Raw genomic sequence first — 16,682 nt, forward strand, 5'->3', positions numbered from 1 at the left:
TTAGCAAATTTAAAAGTATTGAAAAAACAGTAAATATCTTTTCGGACTACAATATTATTCAACTAGAGAAGTTGCTAACAGGAGAAAAATGGAAAAACTCACAAAAACATGAAAATTAAACAATACACTCCTTAACAACCAATGGATACAAGGAAGAAGTCATAAAGGAAGTAAAAATATTTTGATATAAACAAAAATGGAAACACACATACAAAAACATGAAATTCAGCAGAAGCAATTCTAAGAGGAAGGGTATAATGATAGATGCAACATTAAGAAAGAAGAAAGGTCTCAAATAAACAACTTAACTTTACATTGAGGACTCAGAAAAAAAGAGAACAAACCAACCTAAATTAAGCAGAGGAAGGAAACAGAGATAAGAAAAACAATAGAAAAGATTTTTAAAAAAACAACAACAACCTAGGAGCTAGTTTTGAAAAGATAATAAAAAATGTACAAACATTTAACTAGACTAAAATTTTCAAGTAAAGAAGGCTCAAATAAATAAAATCATAAATGAAAAAGGAGACATTACAACTGATATAGCAAAAATACAAAGGATCATAAGAGACTACTATGAACAGTCATGTGCCAAGAAAAGTATAAACTAGAGGAAATGGATAAAATTCCTAGAAGCATAAAACCTACCAATATTGAGTCATAAAGAAACACAAAATATGAACAGGCAAATAATGAGTAAAGAGCTTGAAGGAGGAATAAAACATCTCCAAACAAAGAAAAGCCCTCACCAAACAGTTTCACAAGTGAGTTGTAGCAAACATTCGAAAAACAATTATTACCCATCCTTTGCAAACTCTCCCAAACTCATTTTGTGAGGGCAGAATAACTCATATATCAAAACCAGACAAGGGCACTACATGAGAAAAAAAAAACTATAGGCCAATGTCTCTGATAAATATACATGCAAAATCCTCCACAAAAGATTAGGAAATTGAAATCAAGGGAATATAAAAGGATCTTAGACTACCATCAAGTGAGATTTTAATAAGGGTGAACTTCCTGTTATTAGAGTAAACCTGTACCATGCTATGGTGGATATCATTGTTAGTTACAACAAGAATCTTAAGGTATGGGCAGCTCTTACTAAATGCATCTTGCTAAGTGTTTAAATGAAGCACAGTATTTTGTAGGCATAGTGGTATGCAAGATGAGCTTGCCAGCAACCTAACCCAACCCCACAATTGTAGCCAACTGCAAAGAAATCAATGTTTAATTAACCAGATAGTATATAAAAGCACTCCCTTTAGGGAGACAGAGCTTTGTATGTGAATTCTTCATCTCCTTTACTTGCTGAAGAAACTAAAACTACCTTACAACAACCACATCTTGTGCTTAAAGAGACCATCTAAAGCGTGAATGTCTTGAGTAACATCATGAAACTTTAGCCACAAAGTGTCTAAGGCCAAGACGGATTAGGAGATATAGGATCTAAGAGTTGCTGGTGAGTTAACAATAGCTATTACCGATTTCAACCAAACAATATTTTCCTTCTGTGGATAACAAACAATCTTCTACTTGCAACAAATGAAGAAATGCTATTGTTATGCCCAGATTTCAAGATCCCCCAAAGGACATCACCAGGGAGCACAGAGTCCAATGCAAAAGCATAGAGTCTTTATTCAAGCCCGGGACTTGGTCTCTCTGCCTCCCCTACCGATGCAGCGATAGGGTGCAAGAGAGCCCCAAGTTCCAAGAGAACAAAGAATTTATAGGGCTTGGGGTCGGGGGGTGGGGGCACACTATGACCACTGATTTGGCCAATTCCGGTTGGTTGAGTGAGGGCCGGGGGCTAGTGACGCAAGGGCAGGGTGCAGCTAGGGTCTGGTTACACAAAGACAGGGGGGGTGGCTAGCATACTTTTGGTCTTGGGCTAGTTTCCCCCACTTTCCCATTGGCCGAGATAAGGGCAGACTGAGTAACTGATACATTCTGTGGCTTTTTCTTGAAAGAGGAGTTAGGGACACAGCTATCAGTCCTGTTCTGTCCTTTCACAATAGTGCAATGACTAAAATGACCCCTTTATGATGAGTTTGGCCTTGTAGCCAAACTCTTATCAAAGTAACGTTTTGCTTGTTGCTTTTTGCTATGTGATCCTAAATTTAAGACAAACGTTGGGGTGAAGTATTAAAAAACACCAACTTATTTCCAAAGCAGTGGCCTCTAATTTTACATACTTTTTTCTCGGTGCCCAGATCAGAGGAGCTCAATGTAACTGTTACAGGTGGTGCCAGGATATGTGTAAATAACAGGTACAATGTTCTGCATTATGGTGGCTTTTCCCTGCAGAAATTTTCAGACAAAGTATTTCCAATGGACTCGATCACTTATCCAGCAGTTGTTAGTGAAGTGCCCAGTGAGGAACCCATATTGGAACGACCTTTAGAACTCCAGCTCTGAGCAACAAACAGGTGCCTGGTCTCAAGCCGCACCAGAAGCCACCCAGAATGTGAAACCACAAGGGCAAAGTATAAGCCAGTCTCAAACCCAGTCGCCTAGAAAACAAAGGACGATGAGGCCAAAAGCTGCAAAACAGGAAGCACAGCACAAAACCGCTTTTCTCAGCCAACATCCTGAGACTGTGAGACAAAGAAAATCAAGAATGAAAAAGAAAGAGAAAGCAATCAGACAACTGAAATAACAGGCAGCAGCCAGCAAACATATGGGAAATCCAGTTGGAGAAAATTCCAAAGGAGACAGCCCTTTTCCTGCAGCTAGGAGATTTGAATGGAGTCTTTTAATAGTCCAAGAAAACAAATGGGTACCTGATATAACCACACATATGTCTTCTTTTAAACAGGAAGGGAGTAACCTGAATGTTTTTTGGTCCACACTTGATATTTGTCTATCATTTTCCAATATTTCCAATATGTGGAAAATTGTAACCTGTTTGTTAAATTGACTGTTCCTGCCTTTCAACATAAAGTGGGGAGCAGGGAGAGCAGGTGTTTTGGTTTGTTGCTTTTTAAACCAAAGCTGGAGTGTCTAAAAGAGACATATGATTTTTATCCATTAAGGGACAGAATCTCATATACACAAATAAAAGCATCTTAAAAATTAGAGGGGAAGAAAGAGGGAAGAACAAAGAGAAGAGAGTCATCAAAATGAGAGAGAAAGTATGTGTGCTGAATCTTGTACTCTGTAGCATTTCCAGTAAGGTTTCTAAAACTAAAAAAGAAATAGCTGAATATGAATAGTTCTGCAGAAATACTGGTGTTTTTTAATAAACAGTAAATATGGTGCTTTTGGGACTTTCAGAGTCACAGGCTGAAGTAGAAACAGTGCACAATGTCACAGGAATGAGGAAACAGGAGAGGAACTCTTAGAAACAGAGGGGAGGACTGTGAAGTCTTCCGTGCTGTGTGATGGTAGTTTGAACCAATTTCAACAAGTCACCAAGGAGTTGGAGACACTCAGAGGACATATGACTGACAATTTATTGAGGACCTTGGACATATCAGATATTGGGGTATAATTCAATAAGTAAACTATCATAAATCCCAGATATGTATATATATATATATATACAGTACATACTTCTCACATATGTACTTGTATTTGCAATTTGCATCATTCAATTTGCTACTATTTTGGTGAGAATTTTTATGTCTATATTCATAAAGGATATTGGTCTGTAGTTTTTTTTTGTAGGATCTTTGAAGAATACTGACCTCATGGAATAAATGATGAAGTACTTTCTCCTCTCCTGGTTTTTGAGAGTGTCTGCAATGTATTAGTGGTAATTCTTTAAATGTTTAATGAATTCACTTGTGAAGCCATCTTGGACTTGGTTTTTCTTTGGTTGTAGGTTTTTATTTTAATTTAACCTCTTTTAGATTTTATTTTGGTCTGTGTCACCTTCAGTAGTTTGTCTCCTTCTAGGAATCTAACATACAGTATTAAAAAACAAGAGAAGAAAAGAATTTATTTAGCATTTAGCTGACCGATTCCAGCTGCCAGAAGCCACCTGAGGTTTACCTAAGGAGGGCCAAAAATAATCCCACTATATTAATCGAAAAGTGTGCAAACATATACACTAATAAAAGAAAAACATGGTAATTAGCATACGACCGCTACCCTTTTCATTGGCTAATCAGTGAGTATATGCAAATTAACTTACAACCAAGATGGCGGCTAATTTGCATATGTCAGCTCCAAGCCACAGACTGAGGCTTTAGGCCTGGGTAAGGGAGGAGCCAGCCAGCGATCATTGAGCCAGCGATGGTTGATGGCGGTGATGGCAGGGGAAACCGGGGTGGAGCCAGCCAGTGATCATAGATGGCGGCAGTGGAGGGGAGCTGGGGGTGCCCCAGCCCAGGCCTAAAACCTCGGCCTGAGGCTTTAGGCTTGGGCCGGGGAGGAGCCAGCCAGCGATCTTCCACAGTGGCGGCGGCGGTGGGGAGTTGGGGGTGCCCTGGCCCAGACCTAAAGCCTCGAGCAGAGGCTTTAGGCTTGGGCTGGGGAGGAGCCAGCCAATGATTGTTGATGGCGGCGGAGGCGGGGGACCAGGGCGGAGCCAGCCAGCAATCGTTGATGGCAGCGGCGGGGAGCTGGGGGTGCCCCGGCCCAGGCCTAATGCCTTGGCCAGAGGCTTTAGGCTTGGGCCGGGGAGGAGCCAGCCAGTGATCCTTGATGGTGCTGGTGGCCCGAACCAGGGCGCAGCCAGCCAGCGATCCTTGATGGCCACGGTGGCTTAGAGCTGAGGGTGCCCTGGCCCAGGGCTAATGCTTCGCCAGAGGCGTTAGGCCTGGGCAGGGGCCAAACCCCAATTGGTGTGAACTACAGAGGAAACACCTTTTCTGACTGCTGATTGGTTAAGCTCCCTGTATGCCACTGGTAATATTCTTAGTAACTTGGGTAATAAGAGTCCAAAAAGTGATCTAGGGTTTTTTTTACCACACTCCTGGAGAAAAAAATGAAGGTCTGCTGCTAGAGGGTTAAGAAATGTCATATCCTGTCCTAGCCAGTTTGGCTCAGTGGATAATGCCTCGGCCTGCCCAACGCAGATTCTGGGTTCAATTCTGACCAAGGGCATGTACCTAGGTTGAAGGTTCCTCCCTGGTTCCGGCCCAGGTCAAGGCTCATGCAGGAGGCAACCAATCAAAGTGTTCCTCTCACTTTGATGTTTCTCTCTGTCTTTCCCTTTCTCTTCCACATTCTCTAAAAATAAATGGAAACATATCCCCAGGTGAGGATAAAAAAATAATAATAAAGAAATGTCATATCCTATGAAAGACACTTCTTGAAAATGCCTAAAGAAAGTTGTCATTTTTTCATGGTGAAGGGACTGGAGTCTGTGTTGATGAAAACACCTTGGTGGCTGCGGTGACTGGCAGTGGCTGCAACAGTGCGGTGATGGGGCTGGTGCCTTCGCCTGATCAGCCCGGTCGACTCCCACAAAGGGAGGCCAGACTGTGGCTTAGGCCCACTCCCCAAGGGGAGCAGGGAAAAGGTAGCAGGACATCCCCTAGGGCTCCCAGTATGTGATAGGGGGCAAGCTGGGCTGAGGGAACCCCCTCCCCAGTGCACAAATTTTTGTGCACTGGGCCCCTCGTCCTATCTAATAAAAGAGAAACATGCAAATTGACCATAACTCCGACACCCTTCCCATTGGCTAATCAGCAGGATAAGCAAATTAACTGCCAACCAAGATGGCGGCCTGCAGCCATGCAGCTGAAGCGAACAGGAGGCTTGCTTGCTCCAGCGATGGAGGAAGCCAACGTTCCCAGCCTGCCGCAGCCCGGCTCTGAGCTGCACTCTCAGCAACTATGTTGCAATTATAGAAGCTAAACAGGCTCCAGAGACCTGCTTTCAGCCAGCTTCAGCCTCAGAGCTTAGAGCTGCAGTGATGGCAACAGAGTTTCAATTATAGAAGCCAAACAGACCCAGAAAACTGCTTTCAGCCCTCAGAGCTGGAGCCGGCTCTCAGCTCCAGTGACAGCTATCGAAGGTAAATAAATCCCAGAATAAAAAAAGAAAAGAAAAAAAGGAGAGGCTGGGAGCTTAAGTTGCCCTCCAGCCTGAAAATGGCTCTCAGGCCCTCACCCAGACTGGCCAGGCACCCCAGTGGGGACCCCCACCCTGAAGGGGGTGTGACCAGCTACAAACAACCATCAGCCCGTCATCCAGGCTGGCCAGGCACCCACCCTGATCTGGGACACATTCAGGGCAAACCAGCCAGCCCCCAACTGTGCACCAGGCCTCTATCCTATACTACAGGCAGGGCGGGACAGCACAAGCTGCCATCCGGGCCCCATGTGCAGCCCTAGGCAGCAGGGCATAAGTCCCACCTCCAGCCGGGACCTCTGTGTGCCACCTGAGCCCCCAGCCGAGATCCCCGTGCTGCCTAAGCCCCACACTGCTAAGCCCCGCCCCAGCTGGGACCCTATGACTATTGGAGAGCAGGAAAGTGCCACTGGGCCCTGGGTTGCTGTGGTGATCCGGCCATTGGTAAGTAGAAAAGTGCGGCCTTTGGTAGCCCCCAGCTGCACCTGATCCGGGAGCAAGAAAGCAAGCCTGGCCTGAGGGCAGCCCCCAGCTGGGCCTGATCCCGGAGCAGGAAAGCAAGCCTGGCCTGCGGGCAGCCCCAAACTGGGCCTGAAACGGGAGCAGGAGAGCAAGCCCGGCCTGTGGGCAGCTCCAAGCTGGGCCTGCTCCCTGGTTGCCATGGACACCTGGGAGGGGGAAAGCCCGGCCTGTGGGCAGCCCCCAGCTGGGCCTGCTCCCCAGCCATGGCGATCCAGGAGTAGGAAAGCCCGGCTTGCAAGCAGCACCCCCATCCTGGCCATAGCTCAAGGGAGAGTACAACACGCAGAGGAGGCCAGGAGCCTGAGAGATCAACACAGAGGGGTTCCTGCTCCAAGCCTCCATGGTGTGGCTGGGGGCAGGCCCCCAGAGGACACACACACACACACACACACACACACACACACACGGCAACTGCTTCGAGCCTACGTGGCACGGCTGGGGGCAGGCCCTAGAAGACACACACACACACACACACACACACACACACACACACACACGATGCCTGCTCCGAGCCTCTGCTGCCAGACTGTGGCCATCAGTCAGACATCCACTGAGGGCTCCCAGACTGTGAGAGGGGCAGGCTGGGCTGAGGGAACCCCACCCTGCAGTGCACGAATTTCGTGCATCGGGCCTCTAGTTTCTATATAACAGAAGCAACCTGAATAGCTAACAAATTATTAAAACCATTTTTAAATTCAATGGTAGTCAGTAAAATGGACATGTAAACAGACAAAGACATCATTATGTATGTCCTTAAGGTGATAAAAAAATTAACAGTGGAATATCACCAAGTGCAAGTGCAGATTTGGGGACTTCTCACACATGGCTTGTGTCAATGAGAATTGGCATAGTGGTCTCGAGTCATATTGACAGTATCTAGTCAGATGAAAGCCATCCATCAATTGTTGCACAGAGATATGCAGTATGTGGGGATTATTTTGCAGGAAGCATATATTTTGGAACAGCCTAAAAGTTTGTTAATAAATAATTGGATACAATTTTATACAAATAATGTCATTTATGTAAAAGCTTAAAATAAAAAATCGGTATTAGACATTACCTACAGATACATGTGTATGTAGAAGTGTAAATACACACATGAGATTATACACAAAAAGCTCAGAATATTGGTTGTCTCTGAAGGGCAGAGGGAGGGAGAAAAACATAAATGAAATTCATGTGTAATGTGTTAACTTTTTAATCAAATAGAATATCTGCAGGAAAAATGCCAAAGTACTTACATTTGTTCATTGCAAATTGTGTTTTTTTTTATTGCTTAAAGTATACAAAGAGTATACATATGTGTCCTTTTTTTTCTTCCCCGCCCTTGACAATCCCCTGGCTCCCCATACCCCCCAGTGTCTTATGTCCATTGGTTATGCTTATATGCCTGCATACAAGTCCTTCGGTTGATCTCTTACCCCCCTCCCTCCTGCCCCCAAACCCTCCCTGGCCTTCCCACTGCAGTTTGACAATCAGTTTGAGGCAGCTCTGCCTCTGTATCTATTATTGTTCAAAAGTTTATAATGGTCTTTATTATCCATGAATGAGTGAGATCATGTGGTATTTTTCCTTCATTGACTGGCTTATTTCACTTAGCATAATGTTCTCCAGTTCCATCCATGCCTTTGCAAATGGTAAGAGTTCCTTCTTTTTTACAGCAGCATAGTATTCCATTGTGTAGATGTACCACAGTTTTCTAATCCATTCATCTACTGATGGGCACTTAGGCTGTTTCCAGATCTTAGCTATGATGAATTGTGCCGCTATGAACATAGGGGTGCATAGATCCTTTCTGATTGGTGTTTCTGGTTTCTTGGGATATATTCCTAGAAGTGGGATCACAGGGTCAAATGGGAGTTCCATTTCCATTTTTTTGAGGAAACTCCATACTGTCTTCCATAGTGGCTGCAGCAGTCTACATTCCCACTAGCAGTGCACAAGTGTTCCTTTTTCTCCACATCCTCTCCAGCATTTGTCGTTTGTTGATTTGTTGATGATAGCCATTCTGACAGGTGTGAGACGGTACCTCATTGTTGTTTTGATTTGCATCTCTCGGGTGATTAGCGACTTTGAGCATGTTTTCATATGTCTCTTGGCTTTCTGAATGTCCTCTTTTGAAATGTGTCTATTTAGATCCTTTGCCCATTTTTTGATTGGATTGTTTATCTTCTTTTTGTTAAGTTGTATGAGTTCCCTATAAATTTTGGAGATTAGACCCTTACCAGATATGACGTTGGCAAATATATTTTCCCATGCAGTGGGTTTTCTTGTTGTTTTGTTGATGGTTTCTTTTGCTGTGCAGAAGCTTTTTATTTTGATGTAATCCTATTTGTTCATTTTCTCTTTAGTTTCAAGTGCCCTAGGAGCTGTATCAGTGAAGAAATTGCTTCGGCATATATCTGAGATTTTGTTGCCTTTGGATTCGTCTAGAATTTTTATGGTTTCCCGTGTTACATTTAAGTCCTTTATTCATTTTGAGTTTATTCTTGTGTATGGTGTAAGTTGGTGGTCTAGTTTCATTTCCTTGCATATATCTGTCCAATTTTCCCAACACCATTTATTGAAGAGACTATCTAGGCTCCATTGTATGTTTTTGCCTCCTTTGTCAAATATTAACTGAGCATATTGGTTCGGGCTGATTTCTGGGCTCTCGATTCTATTCCATTGATCTATATGTCTGTTCTTGTGCCAGTACCAGGCAGTTTTGAGAACAGTGGCTTTGTAATACAGCTTGATATCTGATATTGAGATCTCACCTACTTTGTTCTTTCTCAGGATCGCTGCAGCTATTCGGGGTCTTTTTTTTTATTCCAGATGAATTTTTGGAGAGTTCGTTCTAGATCTGTGAAGTAGGCCGTTGGTATTTTAATGGGAAGTGCGTTGAATTTATAGATTGCTTTGGGTAGTATGGACATTTTAATGATGTTGATTCTACCAATCCATGAACCCCGTATATTCTTCCATCTGTTTATGTCTTCCTCTATCTCTTTTTTCAACGTCCTGTAGTTTTCTGAGTAGAGGTCTTTTACCTCTTTAGTTAAGTTTATTCCTAGATAGCTTAATTTTTTTGGTGCGATGGTAAATGGGATTGTTTTTATAATCTCTCTTTCTGAAAGTTCACTACTCGTGTATAGAAATGTCTCAGATTTCTTGAGGTTAATTTTGTATCCTGCTACATTGCCAAATTCATGTATTAAGTCTAGTAGTTTTTTGATGGAGTCTCTAGGGTTTTGTATGTATAATATCATGTCGTCTGCAAATAAGGACAGTTTTACTTCCTCTTTTCCAATTTGGATGCCTTTTATTTCTTCTTCTTGTCTAATTGCAATGGCTAATACTTCCAGGACTATGTTGAACAGGAGTGGTGAGAGTGGACATCCCTGTCTTGTTCCTGTTTTTAGGGGAAATGGTGTTAGTTTTTGACCATTGAGTATGATGTTGGGTGTGGGCCTGTCATATATGGCTTTTATTATGTTGAGGTATGATCCTTCTATTCCCACCTTGCTGAGAGTTTTTATCAAAAATGGGTGTTGGATTTTGTCCAATGCTTTTTCTGCATCAATTGATATGACCATGTCGTTTTTTTTCTTTCAATTTGTTTATGTGATGTATCACATTTATTGATTTATGGATATTGCTCCATCCTTGCATCCCTGGGATAAATCCTACTTGGTCGTGGTGTATGATCTTTCTGATGTACTGCTGGATCCGATTTGCTAAGATTTTTTTGAGGATTTTGGCATCTATGTTCATGAGGGATATTGGCCTGTAATTCTCTTTCATTGTGTTGTCTTTACCTGGTTTTGGTATTAGGGTGATGCTGGCTTCATAGAATGAGCTTGGAAGTGTTCCTTCTTCTTGAATTTTTTGTAGTAGTCTGATTAGGATAGGTTTTAGTGCAAGTTGTGTTTTTTTTAAAAAAAATAAATTTACTTAAAAACTTGTTTCACAACTGCTTAATACCTAAAACTGAATAAATAAATATAACCTCATCTTAGGTATGTAACATCTTGTCCTTTCTAACACAAAAATGAGTGACACAATATTATGCCTCACTTGAATGAGACATTTATGCCAATTCATGTCAATTGTTGTACCAATTTCTGTTTAAATCTACTGGGACACAAAATGGTGATCACTGGGAGACAAGGACGTCAGAGCCAGCCAGGAAAAAATTTTGATTAAACACTGAGGCAAGAAGTGAGTTTTTCTTAAATTTGTGCTCAGTGTTGATTCTTTCTCTTTGGATATGGCACCCCCTTCTCTCCACCAATTGCTCAGGAGGCTAATCACAAACTTGCTAGAACAGAGAAAAAAATTACCTTGCTGTAAAAGACATTGGCTTGTTTGAAGTAATGAGAATTTCTAGTGCCCAACACCCTTTGTGTCACATGGATGTCCAGTGGCCAAGATGAAAAGTACAGTGCACCTTCCCAGGGGAAGGTTGGATCTGGGACATGAGTCCTTCAAGGACTGACATGAGGAGAAGTCCTTTTTCCAGAAAGTTGGTCTATTATGAATCCAAAACATAAAATAAGATAATGTTTCCCTCCTTATTCCATAAAGAATGCTTTTTTCTCTTCATACCTTTTCCAGTTGGAGGGACGTAAGCCATGGATTGGTTTTAAAATACTTCCTGCTTTTCTGTAAGTTGAGACAGAAGAAAAAAGGGACCAAGCACTGTGTTCACAGTGCATTGTGTTAAAATCACCAGGTTCCCTTAATGTTATGTATAGACTTTGAGGGCATAATTTGAGTTAGGAAATTAGCAATGGAATTGGTTCCTCGATGGAGAATTATTCTTAAGGGTCTTAACTGGAGGTGACTTCAGGCCTTACCAGCTCCATGTGGACACTTACTTTTTATTCTTTTCCTGTTTTTATCCTGGAAGAGGATGGAAGTACTTCCAATGAGCAGATATGGAACTAAGGCTGAAGGTAAGAAAGCCTACAAGAATCACCGTTTCCTCACCTCAAACACAGTGACGGAAACCCAGTGTTTAAAACTGAAGAAGAAAAAGTCAGTGCTCATTTCTTCTTTACCTTCCCCACCACCTTTACCCCCACCTCCACCCGACCCCTTCAGTACAATGTTCACCTTCCACATGATGTGTGGGAAATATGGAAATGAAACTTCATGTCAGAAGTTGCAGGGTTTTGAACTGAATAGTGAATACATTTTCTCTTTCCTTGTCCAGTTTGAGCAGAAAATGGAAATATCTCCCAGAAAGATTTACTAATCATGCAGGCTACAAAACATCCCAGAACACTGCAGAAAAGCAAGAACCAACACAGAGTAGAAGAAATAAAATAATAGATTTTAGGACACTGCAATGAACTTGGAATCCTTTTGAGCTCCCTGGGTTCTCAGACTTCTTGTTCCCTTGAATGTTTTAGCTCCTGGCTCAGTGTCACCCTCTCAAACACCACTTTTTTTAAAAAATATATATTTTATTGATTTTTTTACAGCAAGGAAGGGAGAGGGATAGAGAGTTACAAAAATGGATTAGAGAGGAACATTGATCAGCTACCTCCTGCACACCGCACACCGGGGATATGCCCGCAACCAAGGTACATTCCCTTGACTGGAATCGAACCCGGGACCCTTCAGTCAACAGGCTGATACTCTATCCACTGAGTCAAACCAGTCAGGGCTCCAACATCACTTTTGTTAACTTCCTATAATTCAATCAGCCAAGTAGGTGAACTTTCCATCACATGTACTACTAATAGTCTTAAATTCCATCCTCTTCAGCCACCCATCCTGAGTCATTTCTCAGGCTTTGCCTTTGACAGTAACTATGACCTTTCTGTTGTTTCAATCTCAAGCAGAGAATTCCCCACCCAAAGAACAGAGACCCGGGGACCTCAGCTTTTCCTTGGTGGAAGATCACAGCTGACATTTCCTTTTCTCCCAAGGTTTAGGTGAATATGTTGAGCACTTCTACACAAGTGTTCCTGGTCATTTGTGAGTGAAAAGAGGTGGTAATATTTTCCCATGTGTGATTTCTCTCCTTTGCATCCTTCTAATATCACATTCATTTAACATGAAACTCGCAGAGGCACCATCCCTGGAGAAACACAGGGACCAGCTTTCTTTCAGAAAAACTGTCTTCCCTGAACTTGATGAAGAAGTTGGAGCAACCTTCTCAATGTAGCAGTTCTAATTGTTGATTATGGGTCCAAAGTGGGCTTCTTATGTAGACTTCCTATGACCTGGGAACCTCCTAAAGTTGTTGGAAACTTTTGTATGTATTTAGATATGACAGTTTCCTGGGAGGGAGATTCACAGCTTTAATGAGATACCATGAGTGTCCATGATTGAAAAATCGGAAGTAACACTAGTTTACTAAGACACACAGTTTTTCTTATTCAGGCAGTGTAGAAGATAACCAGTTTGCATCATCTTCCTCACTGAGGCTCATCCTGGTGGGCAAGTCTGGTTGTGGAAAAAGTGCCACTGGGAACAGCATACTCTGTCAACCTGTGTTGGAGTCCAGGCTGGGGGCCCAGGCCGTGGACAGGACGTGCCAGTTGGCCACAGGAACCTGGAATGGAAGGAACATCCTAGTGGTTGACATGCCTTCCATCTTTGACCCAAGGCTCAGGACCAAGAGATGTACAAGCACTTCGGGGACTGCTACCTGCTCTCAGCCCCAGAGCCCCATGTGCTTCTGCTGGTGACACAGCTGGGGCACTTCACTGCCCTGGACACATTGGCAGTGAGTCGGGTGAAGGAGGCCTTTGGGACAGGAGCCATGAGACACGTGGTGGTCCTCTTCACCCACAAGGAGGACTTAGAGGACGTGTCCTTGGATGAGTATGTAGCCAAAATGGACAACTATAGCCTGCAGATCCTGGTCCAGGAGTGTAGGAAGAGGCAGTGTTGCCTCAACAACCAGGCCACAGAGGAGGAGCAGAGGGAGCAGCTGGAGAAGCTGATGGCTGTGGTTGAGAACTTGGAGAGGGATAACCAGGGTAACTTCTACACAAACAATCTCTTCCACGATGCACAGGTGCCCCGGGGGGTGGGGGGGGCAGCACCCTAGGAGAAGAGCACAGATGCTACTTGGCCACAGTTCAAGTGCACATTGAAGAGCAAAAGCGAGACCTGAAGGAGACTGGGAGTCACTGAGCATCCAAGGTGGTGCACAGAGTTAAAAGATGTATTTTGACTGATATAAGTGTGCTATTTTAGCTTTTTTCTTTTTTCATTTTCATTTCATGAAATGTATTTTTAATCCCTTTACTTTCAGTCTCTGTCTGTCTTTCATTCTGTGGGGAGTGTCTTGAAAACAGCATATATATCAGTCTTGTTTTGTCATCTATTCAGGTACTCTATGCCCTTTGATTGGAGCCTTTCATCCATTTATCCATTTCATATATTTAAATTGATTATTGATAAGTATGTATTTATTGACATTTTTAAAATTTATACCTAAGTTCCTTTTTTTAAAATTGATACTTCTTAGAGAAGTTCCTTAAATTTTTCTTGTAATACTAGTTTAGTGGTGATGAACTCCTTGAGCTTTTTCTTGCCTGGGAAGCCTTTTATCTCTCCTTCAATTTTAAATAATAACCTTTCTAGGTAGAGTACTCATGCTTGTAGGGCCTTACTTTTCACGGAGTTGCATAATTCATACCAATCTCTTCGGGCCTTGAAAGTTTCTATTGAGAAATTAACTGGTAGTGTTATGGGAGCTCCCTTAGAGGTGTTTCTGTTGCTACTTCTAAGATCCACTCTTCGTTTCTACGCTTTGCCATTTAAATGATGATGCACATTTGTGTGGGCCATTTGGGGTTCATCTTGTTAGGGACTCTCTGCACTTCCTGGACTTATGTGTCTTTTTTCTTCACCAAATTAGAAAATTTTTCAGTCATTATTTTTAAAAATAGGTTATCAATCTCTTGCTCTCTCTTTTCTCCTTCTGGTGTCCCTATGATGGGAATGTTTTTATGCTTCATATTGTTCCAGAAATACCTAAAATTGTTCTCACTTTTAAAAATTATTTTTTCTTTTTGCTGCTTTGATTTGATGATTTCCACTACCATGTCTTCTAAATTGCTGATTTGATTATTTGCTTCACCAAATCTCCTGTTAGTTCATCCTGGTGTATTCTTCATCATAGATATTGTATTCTTCATTTCTGACTGGTTCTTCTTTATGGTTTCTACCAGTATGTCATTTTTTTATGTTTGCGATCTCTCTGTTGAAGTTCTCACTAAGTTCCTTGATCATCCTTATAACCGTTGTTTTGAACTTCGTATCAGTTAGATGGCTTGCCTCCATTTCATTTAATTCTTTTTCAAGTGATTTCTCCTGTTCTTTTGTTTGGAGCTTGTTTCTTTGTCTCCCCAGTTTGCCTGCCTCTTTATATTTGTGTCTGTGTATTAGGCAGATCTGTGATGTATCCAATCTTGGTATGCTGGCCTGACATATTAGGCCAGCATACCTTTGTGTTTCAGTGGCACAGTCTCCCTGATCATTGGAGCTAAGTGTCCCAGGAATGTTCCATGTGTGGAATATGTGAGCCATCCTATTGTAGTTGAGTCTTGATTGATGTTGTCCGATACATGGGTGGAGTTGACCCTCATCCTGCCTTACTATGAGAATAAGAATCAACCACAGTGTACAAGCTGCTATGAGGGGTCTGACCCAATAAAGCAGAATTCCCCAATCAGGGTCTGGTGCCTACCAACATCTCTCTCTGGGTGTATTGCTTGTGGGCTCATTGGGTCATGCTCTGATATGTTCTAAATCTCACAACCAGGTGTGTTAACTCTGAGACTTATTGGAGGGGGGGCACTTTGGTATAGGCCAATGTCATTACCTGACTGTGACCAATCCTGGGTTACCTGTTTGGAACTACAAAACAATCCAGTTTTTTACTGGCTCTACTTGGCCTGAGTATGTGTGGAAGAGGCCAAGCTGTGCACAAATGATGGAATTCACAAGCAGCAAGTCTGGGCAAAAGTCAACAAAAGGCAGAAAATTGTTATAGATAGTAAGGTGGGCCCATCTCTTACATGAGCAAGTTTGTGCAGCTTCTCCCCTAACTTCCTGCTTCCTTCTCTTCCTCAATATCCTCAGCTTAGCATTGACTTCACATCTACAGAAGGGAGCAGGACCCAGATTTTTAAGGTAAAGCAAGATGGGTGTTTGTGTGTATGTTGTGGGGAGATGCAGGGAAATGTGAAGTTTGGTGTTGAGAGAAATTCTCTCCTGAATTTATATCTTAAAACTCCTGGAAAATTTTCTCTCAGTATGGACTTAAAAATGTATCTATATCTATATCATCTATATTTATATTTATATCTATATCTATATCATCTATATCTATATATCTATATCTATCTCTCTATCACTCTCTATCATCTCTATCTCTATCTATCTCTATCTCTATCTCTATCTCTATCTCTATCTCTATCTCTATCTCTATCTCACTCTATCTCTTTCTCTATATCTATATCTATCTGTATCTATATATATATCTACACTAATAAAAGAGAAACATGCAAATTAACCATTGCTCCATGATGCCCACAAGCCATGCCTACCCGCCAATCAGGAATGAGTATGCATATTAGTGGGACAAGGATGGTGGAGTCTGCGGAGCAACCAGAGCAAGAAGGAGGCTTGTGTCGCCCCAGCAAAGAGGAGGCTCCACTGTCCTCATTTAAATAAACTAAACGGTGGTTGGCGTTAGGGTATCTACACCATTTCCTGGATCTATGAACAGTTAATAAATAAAGGCTTAAAAAATTTTCTATACTTTTTAGGGAGTTTTCTTTTATACTTTTCTTCCCCATTGGTTCTATTTTATGTCACTTTCAGGGGGAGGTTAGCAAGAAGGGAAAAAAACCATCCTCATCCACCAGTTCAGGTAAAGATATTTCATCCCACATAAAACCCAGAAGGAGCAGTTTCATTTATTAAAATATAGGTTTAAAAACAATTTCTCATTTAAGTTAAAATAATAAAGCAAAATCAAAATACATTTAGGCATTTTCTTTGCTCTATCTTGCTTTCCTATGGATATATGCATATTGGAAAACATTAAGTAGCAATTCACAAGCAATCACATTTTAGATTTTTAGGCATTTTCAGCTTACTGATAAAAAGATCATTACCTG

At 42.1% G+C, this 16,682-nt stretch overlaps 1 pseudogene; it reads left to right on the forward strand.

Moving 5' to 3' along the window:
• LOC102419683 overlaps positions 1-13,746 on the forward strand; it is a 56,123-nt pseudogene extending 42,377 nt beyond the window's left edge.
• The last annotated feature ends 2,936 nt before the right edge of the window (positions 13,747-16,682 follow it).

The sequence above is a fragment of the Myotis lucifugus genome, unplaced genomic scaffold (assembly GCF_000147115.1).
Source record: "Myotis lucifugus unplaced genomic scaffold, Myoluc2.0 scaffold_983, whole genome shotgun sequence".
NCBI lineage: Eukaryota > Metazoa > Chordata > Mammalia > Chiroptera > Vespertilionidae > Myotis > Myotis lucifugus.